This window comes from Engraulis encrasicolus, chromosome 4 (assembly GCF_034702125.1).
Source record: "Engraulis encrasicolus isolate BLACKSEA-1 chromosome 4, IST_EnEncr_1.0, whole genome shotgun sequence".
Taxonomy (NCBI): Eukaryota; Metazoa; Chordata; class Actinopteri; order Clupeiformes; family Engraulidae; genus Engraulis; species Engraulis encrasicolus.
Genome location: NC_085860.1, coordinates 50,050,220 through 50,060,219, shown reverse-complemented (window position 1 = coordinate 50,060,219; position 10,000 = coordinate 50,050,220). Strand labels below are relative to the sequence as shown.

Genomic DNA, 10,000 nt, shown 5'->3' with positions numbered 1-10,000 from the left:
CACACACACACACACACGCACACACACACGCACACACACACGCACACGCACACACACCTCTCTAGTTCTATCTCCTTAACGTACGAGCTAATTTTCACCGTCATTTATTCCTAGCTCTTGATTTCCTTCTGCTTCCCTCCCTCCCTCCCTCTCTCCCTCTATCCTCCCCTTCCAGTCGTCCCCTATCTTCCTCCTCTTCTCTTCCTGTCTCGCTTCCTCTTTGCCTCTTCTTCGCTTATTTCTCTCTCTCTCTCACTCTCTCACTCTCACTCTTTCCCTCCTCCCTCTTCCTCCCTGTTTCCCCTTCCCTCCTCCTTTTCCTCTCTACTTTTCTCTCTTTCTTTTCCCCTGTTCTCTATCCTCCCATCCTCCTCATACATCTGTCCTCCTCTTTCAGTCTATCTTCCTCTCTGCTTGTTATCAGTTTCTCTCTCTGTCTCTCTCTCTCTCTCTCTCTCTCTCTCTCTCTCTCTCTCTCTCTCTCTCTCTCTCTCTCTCTCTCTCTCTCTCCTTCACTCCCTCCCCACTCTCTCCTCCTTCGTCCTCCTCTTCCTCTCGTCCTCCTTTCTGCTTGTTCCTCTCTCTCTTCTTCCCCCCTCTCCTCCTCCTCTTCCCCCCTCTCCCCCTCTCCTCCTCCTCTTCCCTCCTCTCCTCCTCCGTCCTCCTTTCTGCACGTTTCTCACTCTCTCTTCTTTCCCCCATCCCCCTCTCTTCCTCCGTCCTCCTCTCTGCACGTTTCTCTCTCTTCCTCCTCCTCTCCCCCTCTCCTCTTCCTCCTCCTCCTCCTCCTCTTCCTCTCTGCTTATTTGCGTAACCCAGGCGGTGTGACAGCGCTCGATGCCAGGACTGATGATCAAAGTCGGCAGTCAATTCCCATTACAATGGTCCTGATGTGATGTTTCCCAAACCTCCAAGCTCTTTACTTAATGCTCTCTCTCTCTCTCTCTCTCTCTCTCTCTCTCTCTCTCTCTCTCTCTCTCTCTCTCTCTCTCTCTCTCTCTCTCTCTCTCTCTCTCTCTCTCTCTCTCTCTCTCTCTCTCTCTCTCTCACACTGACACTCCCGTCCCGAGCAGCACTGGAGGATATATCAAAGTCCATCACCCGCCACCATTCACATACGGGGGAAAGCGGAAGCTAATTCACGCTGTGTGTGTGTGTGTGTGTGTGTGTGTGTGTGTGTGTGTGTGTGTGTGTGTGTGTGTGTGTGTGTGTGTGTGTGTGTGTGTGTGTGTCATATTCTGACTGTGTATACGTAGATATTTTTGTTGGTATGCGTATTGCTAGATGCGTACACATTCCGTAATACAGTACACAGTTACAATACCACACACTCAAGTAAACACATACAGTAAACACATCCATACTGTACAGTCAAGAAAACATGAAGTCTGTAATACAGTAAAATACTGGAATACAGTAAAATCACTCCATCAAGCTGTAACTGTAACTGAAGAGATGGTGATGATGACTCATATAAAATGCAGCTTTTTTTTCCAGGGAAATCGACTGCATTCCTCATTAATTGTTCATCGCGTCATTGTCCCTCTCCTCCTCCTCCTGTTCCGCCTGGCTGGCTACAATACCACATCCATGTTTTATTCAGTTCGCAGGGATTCGCCTCGATAGCAGAGTGCCGCTACGCTAAAATGTAGCGGATTCGTCTGTTAATGGCAGTGAAATAAAACCAAGGCAAAAAAGGCTCATCTCAAAAGTGTTTCTGTCCGCAGACCTTCTGGACCTAATCTCTTTAATTATTTTTTTTAAAATAAAAAACAAAACACACTCGCGTTCCCTTGACCCACTCATCCATCCAGCCGCCCCCCCTGTGGGAAGGCAATGGTAGAGTCTGCCAAACTTGGGAAGTGTGGGGTGGGGTGGGGTGGGGGTTGGGGGGGCAGAGCATGTGCATTTTTTAGGGTGGGGGTTGGAAGGCCTGTCAACACACGTTAGCATCAGTGGCACACGGCACACTGACACACTGACCCAGAGTCTACTGTGTGACGGGAACTGGGAGGAAGAGGAAGAGGAAGAGGAAGAGGAAGAGGGAGGGACGGAGAGAGAGAGAGAAGGGGACGGAGAGAGAGAGAGGGAGAGGGAGAGAGAGAGAGAGAGAGAGAGAGAGAGAGAGAGAGAGAGAGAGATAAGAGAGAAGAGAGGTGGGGGGTTCAGACAGAGAGCAGGATAGAGGGAGGACATGGGAGAGGAAGAGAGAGCATGTGCGAAGAGCAGAGAGAGCAGAAGAGAGTAAAGGAGGAAAAAAAGAGAGAGAGAGAGAGATATAAGGGGAGAGAGCAGAAGAAAGAGAGAGAGAGAGATAAGGGGAGAGAGCAAAAGAAAGAGAGAGAGAGATATGAGGGGAGAGAGTGGAAGAAAGAGAGAGAGATATAAGGGGAGAAAGCAGGAAGAGAGAGAGAGAGATGAGGGGAGAGAGTGGAAGAAAGAGAGAGAGAGGGAGGGGGAGAGCAGAAGCAAGATGAAGGACATGAGGAAAGAAGAGCCATTGATTCACACTTAAAGGGACACTGTCCCATTTTAGGAAATAAGCTTATTTTACACCTCCCCTTGAGTTAAATAATAGGGTTTTACTGTTCTCCAGTACTTTCAACCGTTCTCTGGGTATGGCAGTGCACATTTTACCTACACGCTAGCAGTTAACATTGCGTCCTATGAGACCAGCCGGCAGCTAACTGTCAGAGTAAGAGTCAGAGTCAGACTTCTTACGGTGTCCACTGTGTGTGTGTGTGTGTGTGTGTGTGTGTGTGTGTGTGTGTGTGTGTGTGTGTGTGTGTGTGTGTGTGTGTGTGTGTGTGTGTGTGTGTGTGTGTGTGTGTGTGTGTGTGTGTGTGTGTTTGCGTGCGTGCGTGTGTGTCTGTGTGTGTGTGTGTGTGTGTGCATGCGTGCGTGCATGCGTGCTTGCCTGCGTGCCTGTGTGCGTGCGTGCGTGTGTTTGTGTATGTGCGTCCATGTGTGGGGAAGGGGTGTTAGACACAGCCCATGGGGGTGAAGAGTGCGTATTGATTTTCTCTCAGACGACAGGAAACTCTGTCTCCTCTGTCCTGCTCCCACTGCTGCTATCACTAGAAGGGACAAACAAATTCTCGGTTGTTTCGTCCGGAGGCGGTATTACGTGCCTACGTCACAATAGCTATCTGTGTCCTTGTTGCCGACGACGTTTGAATCGTCGTCATGACAACCGACCATACCGTCCCTAATCTTAACCCTAAACGGGCCGTGTCTTAAAGCGATGGTTCGGAGTAGAATCACCCTAATGCCATTTGAACCGTGACACCCATCCACCTTTACACCCGAAGTGTTTTCTGCCGCAGGCTTACATCAACAGAGTTGCCGTGTTATTCGATGTTTATTCCGGTTAGCTTGACTCAAGCGCATATGGATACTGGGCACCGTCTCCAAACTTTCCCCACAAAAATAACATGTCATGACACCAAACTTCTGCAGTAGCACAAATATGGTCTGTACTCACGAAACGAAGCATTTGGAAGTTTGGAAATAGTCCAGGAGTTTATTATTATCAACACAAGCCGAATAGCTTCTCTGCTGCTAAAGCTGCGCCAACGTTACTTCCGTCATCTAAGACAAGCATGTAAGAGTCCTCAACGAAGCTCATAATATGCACAATGAAAAGTGAATTCAGCATCAGTATTGATAACGAAAATCCTTGTCTAATTGATAGTAGGTAAGATTTGAAATATATTTTAAGTATTGCCTTGAAAATATAAGCCTTAATCACAATTCAGTGAAAACTTTTTTAACACTCTCGTCTGGAAGTTTGTTGAAGACTTTTACGGGCTTGTCTCATATGACGGAAGTAACGTTGGCACAGCTTTAGCAGCAGAGAAGCTATTCAGCTTGTGTTGATAATACTAAACTCCTGGACTATTTCCAAACTTCCAAATGCTTCGTTTCGTGAGTACAGACCATATTTGTGCTACTGCAGAAGTTTGGTGTAATGACATGTTATTTTTGTGGGGAAAGTTTGGAGACGGTGCCCAGTATCCATATGCGCTTGAGTCAAGCTAACCGGAATAAACATCGAATAACACGGCAACTCTGTTGATGTAAGTCTGCGGCAGAAAACACTTCGGGTGTAAAGGTGGATGGGTGTCACGGTTCAAATGGCATTAGGGTGATTCTACTCCGAACCATCGCTTTAAGGGGTTAACGTGTCTCCCATCACACTTCACTCATTATTTTGTTTTCAATCTTCTTTCTATCCTCCACTGCACAACGCTGCGCTGCCACAACTCTTCCTCCTTCCCCGTCTTGCCCTTTTTTTCTCAGATTTCGCCACACTGGGCCAAAGCCCTGATTGTCAGGCTGCTTCCTAGGGCTGGGCGATATGAAAAAAAAAACTATATCACGATATGGATTACTTTATATCACGATAACGATATATATCACAATATAGCACAATTACATACGTTTTCAGTGATTCTCTTTATTTGCTCTTTATTTTTTCATGTCGCAAAAAAACCTTTCTTTAAAATGGATCTTTTTATTCTTATTTTTACAGTTACATGAACGTATAGTGTGTATTGTGACAACATGAAATGTAATTTAATGATATTCAATTGTGTAAAATGGATCAAATTACTATCACGATATAAACGATATAGGAGAAAGGTCACGATATATACTAAGTGCATTTGGGTGCACCTAAATTTTGTGCTGGTGCACCTAAAAAAAATCTTTAAGGCACACCAGTGCAACCAGTGCAAAAAGTTAGTCTGGAGCCCTGTACTTTAATATCACGATAGCGATATACAGTATATCGTCATATTGCCCAGCCCAACTGCTTCCCACACTGAGCCAAAGCTCCTGATTGTCAAGCTGCTTCCTCTCTCCCCTCCTTGATGCCATTTAACACCACAGCAGTGCTGCCTCTATGGGTGCTGTCAACACCTTCCCAGTAGCCATTGCCACCGCAGCAGTGCAGCCTCTATGGGTGCTGTCAACACCTGCCCAGTAGCCATTGCCACCGCAGCGCAGCGCAGGGAGCTGTCTAGTGCCAGAAGAAAACCGCATGACTGACGGCTACGCACGGAAATCATAATGGATGTTTTCATAACTTGTGTTACGTGATGACAAGGCAAAGGCCGTATGATCGGAACAAGGCAATGGAATATGTTGTTAGAAATGAAAGCCTAGAGTATGTTTATCTTGACGGCTGCAAATGATGTGAAAAAAAATCCATTTACAGTTTATGTTAATGCCAGAAAAGAACATGCGCATGCACTCACACACACACACGCACACGCACACGCACACACGCACACACACATACCGTTCCTACTGTATACAGGGCAGTGTATTGCAGTGCATTGCAGAGCATTCAAATATAATACAGGCCTGCGCTGTTTGTGGTGACATTTACGAAGCATTTGTTGTTGTGCATGCCCATATGAAACATAAAAGGCATTTTTTGATACTAAAGCAAATATGAAGTATCCAGCTACTTCAAAGGTATGAACATAAAGGAACTCTGACATAGTGTACTGCACACACTGACATCCAAACAGCAGGCACCCATCTTTGCTTTAGTGTACACGTTAGCGTTATTGCTAGCCGTGCACTGTGTCACATGCTTGCACCATGACATAAAGGCATGCACACAGACACTTTGACATCGGCTAGGTGTGTGCAGACATACTGACATATTCTGTACGCGCATGGCAACACAAAAACATGAACGCAAGGATGCCACATGTTTACAATGACAGACTCAACAACATGCTGCCCATTCACTAATGTTACCTTTTTCATGAATACTTACCACCACCATCAATGAATAAGTATTAATTATAACAGGAACAATTGCACTTTTCATACATGAAAAGAGGGATCTTCTCCAGGGTCTGCCATTTTGATTTTTTTAGCAGCAAAAGTGACTGTACTTGGATCATACTAGAAAATATGAGTTTATTACTTAGTAAACTTTCATGTAAAGGTCAAATTTGGCAATACACAGCCCAGTTTCAATGAGCAGCATAGTTGCAGTACCCTTTTTGACCATTTCCTGCACAGTGTACCTTTAAGTTCTCCCCAAAGAGTAAAAATGTTGACATGGAGAAGATGAATGACCATTCAGACGTTAAGTGTGATCGAGAATTGTCTTTTCAATTCCGAATCACCACAGACTCATACACTCTTAAAAAAGATTGGTTAAAATAAACAAAAAATTAGTAGTTTTTAACCGATCTGTTCGATTAATATGTGTCCGAGAAAAATATTAGTCAAAATAACCGATTAGACTTTAGTTAAAATTTCAACCAATCTAGATCGGTTAAAAAACTAACCAATTCTAAATCGGTTGTTTTGACCAATAGATTGGTTATGTTTAACCAATCTTTATAAGTCAAAAATGTACCAATCCCCCAATGGTTGTTTTGACCAATTTGTTCGATTAATATGTGTCCGACACAGATATTGGTTAAAATTTTAACCGATTTGCTTGGTTAGATGGACACTGCAATTACTTCACTCCAAATTAACAGTTTCAAAGCTATATCAATCATAACCAATAACCAAGATTTGAGTTTGTTTTCACAAAGTTTATTAACAATTTAATTTCAAAAGGCTTTAAAGCACTGATCTGAAATGATGGGGATACAGTAACTTACAGCAATCTGTTCCTTCCCAACACTGATGATGGTAAAGTTGTGTGGACACAACAAAAAGACAGGCTGGTATTAAGGGACATTAAAAAAAAAAAAAGAAAAATCAAAAGCAGAGGTAACATTTTATGCTTGGTGAGCCGTTTTCAACGAAAATTCAAATTACAAATGCATGCATATCCTGTGACTATTACTTACTTACAAAACGTTAAGGTTGTGCTTGACAACCGGAGAAAACCTCAGAGTAAACATGATCTTACTTTAAGTTATATTCAAAGAACAGTACATTTTTGCAAAACAAGGAGGCAAGTATCACTTAGAATGGCATACAATGCTGTTTCTCCAGTACCAGGTAAATTACCTGAATTTGCATAGGATGTAGTCTGCATGTCAGTGGAATCAGAAGAAATTAAAATACACATGGTGTGGAGTGGTGGTGTCTGCGTAGATGTTTAAAAAAATGTCCAGTGACTACAGAGCAACTTGAAGTGAGAAATGTTCCAGTACCTTGGCCCACTTGTTGGTTGAGATGGTTATATCGTACACATATTCAAAAGAGGCAAAAACAGAGTTAAACTGTGGTGGATATGCCAAGTTACACACCCAGTAGAGCATGAAAAGCTTGTCACTGCGCAAGTCAGGCAATCACCAACAGGAATGGTTACGTTGTCATCCATGGCAGTGATGACACTGCCGTGTCAAACTCTCGCCTCCTAGTAGTGGGGTCCTTGAAACCTTCTCAGTGTCAGTGCCGAGGGATGCAAAGTTGGTTCCAGTCTGAAAGAATTTTTAAGATTTGAGAGAGAGAGAGAAAGAGAGAGAGAGAGATACATCAATGGTGCTTAGCCCCATAATGCACGCCATACCATCTGAAACATGCTGTAATAGTCATTGAAAGGTTAATTGCCAGTACTACTCTACTATGACATAACATAGGGCCTTTAGTAATGCACTGCGACTCAGTAATTGCCATTCTGGTAACCAGAAAATTTATAACGCCCTGTTCTAACAGGTTATATAGAAAGCTTTACTCTACTGAGTGAACGGTATAAATCATGCAGTATCAGGAAGCTTAATTAACACCAAGTATAGCCAAAATCAACAATGCACACAACTATATCGTGACTTGTTCTTTCTAAATAAAGGTTAAAAAAATGTCTGGCAGACGTACCAAACTTGGCATCTCCAGAAAGCGTGGAAATTTCTCAAAGATGTCACGCATGGAGGGGGAGTCCTCAGCGATCCTGAAAAATACAACAAATTGAGAAAATGTAACCCAAATACTCCAATCAATGAAACGGTGGGCTCAGTGTCATAGGCCTAACAGCAGAAGGCACCAAGGGTGGGTTGTAAACTGCCGCTCTGAGCACACACTAATTGGTAATGTCATGTATGAGCAGTGGTGGACAAAGTAAAAGTAAAAGGTTATTTTTGTTTTTTTGTTTTTTTGTTTCTTTCCAACACAGGTAACTTATCTGAGTAAAAAGTAGACCAATGTACTTGTCTTACGATGAGCTGATTCTGCACAGGTTGGATTGAGTTTGTGGTGGGTTCTTGTTAGGTTTTTATTGTTTTTCAGTAATAACACAGTCTATCTCAATAGGTAGGTATACTGGAGCAAACGGTGTAACAGCTATGTAATATCATGTGCTACTGTTGTAATTACACCACAAAAGTACTTTTACTTTGTCCACCACTGTGTACGAGTGTGTTATTCAGACTGTTAGATAGTAGACATTTGAAACACACATTTGGTGCAGATTTTTATTAAAAAAAATGCTAACATTTACAAACTGAAGGGGATCAATGTACTGTAACCAGGCAGCTGCCATTATTCCTTAACTATCCTCTCAAAAGAACACACGGCATGAACAGGACGCATCTCTGATTAACAGTGTGTGCTTCAAACTGTTAAGACATTTGAAACACACATACATGTGGTGTAAATTTGTGAATGGTTGCTAACCTTTAGAAATTCTGTCAATGTTCAGAAGCATTTGCAGATATGGTCCACTACGACCAGAGCTGCCATCTTCTCAGCTGCAATAATAACACAACATTAGTATGCATCTCATATTGACAGCATGAAATACAGAGCAAGTTAGAACTTTGACTTTTTAAAAATACATGGATAGGTTTTGTGTGACTTTATAAACTTAAACTCACCTCTTGCAACAGTGTTTATTTCTCTGAGGTACACCACACCAGAGGAATCACTCCGTGTAATCAGCCAGCTTCCATGTAGGATCCTTCAGCAATATTCTCATCTGCAAAGCAAGACAGCACAAAACATGAACATGATTATGTATCAATATGCCTAATTATTACACAAAAATAAAGTTTGAAAAATGACACCACCATGACACAATAAATAGGCCTACAATATGAAACATCTATAAGATGCATTTCTTAAATTGTTTTCATTGATCATTTTCCCACACGGATTGACACCAGATGGCTCAAAGAATTCAGTGTGCTAAGCTAGAGGGCAAAAAGAACAGATTATATATCTTTCTGGATATTTTACTCATCACTTGAAATGAAATCTGATGCATAGCCCACTTGTTAAGACCTCTAAAATCACTAGGCCTACTAGTAGATCCAAAAAGGATGGGCAAAGAAATCTAAATATTTATTGCAGTAACATACAAATTAAGCATCTTTGATCAAGCCAAAAATTAAGCACCCTACACATCTGGGTGTTTCTGGGCTCATTATTTCAGGAGAAATCTGTCAAATAGGTAATGCCTATTTATTGAAAAGAACACGATCTGATGGCTGACAGTGGTTTCTCCCTGAACAGAGAGAACAGCCCACAGAGTTGGCAGTAACAGAATGGGACAAAACAGCACACTGTGTGCACAATAACAAGTTCAGTTTACTTACTCACTTCCTTTACACAACGAACAGGGAAAGGCACATGTGTTAAAACATACTTCAGAGCAAGTGTATAGTCAAAATGAGTTCGTTTCTAACAATAAAAATCAGGCATAAGTTGTGGCTACTTCAAGCTTCTGAGTCAGCTAAAAGATAAGCTAATGTTGCTAACGAACTTCTAGCTAGCTCTTCTCTCTGGTATTTCTGTTTTACTTTGGCTCAAGTACATTAACTGGATATCTTCAGAGCACAATTATACTCAAAGGGAGTTCATTTTTAACAAAAAAAAGAGACTTTAGCTAGCTAATGTTGCTAGCGGACAAGAGATTCATTATTCAGTTTGGCTAGCTCAAATGTTACTAGCGGACATTTAGCTAACTCTTAACTTTGGCGCCAACAGGCTTACAACACTAACTTGGCATGTTGTAACTTCAGAACAAAATTATATTCAAAATGTGTTCGTTTCTAACAAGAAACCAACATTCAGT

General features: G+C 42.3%; 1 protein-coding gene and 1 long non-coding RNA gene across 2 annotated transcripts in view; both read right to left on the bottom strand.

The window, feature by feature from the left end:
* Nucleotides 1–10,000, bottom strand: part of roraa (RAR-related orphan receptor A, paralog a) — a 542,001-nt gene that overhangs the window by 214,595 nt on the left and 317,406 nt on the right. The gene's annotated exons all lie outside the window — the stretch shown is intronic.
* LOC134446959 (uncharacterized) lies at nucleotides 6,228–8,659 on the bottom strand. Its single transcript, XR_010034542.1, has 3 exons — nucleotides 8,602–8,659; nucleotides 7,807–7,879; nucleotides 6,228–7,412 (listed from the first exon to the last, which is right to left on the bottom strand). It is a non-coding gene; the product is annotated as an uncharacterized LOC134446959 (long non-coding RNA).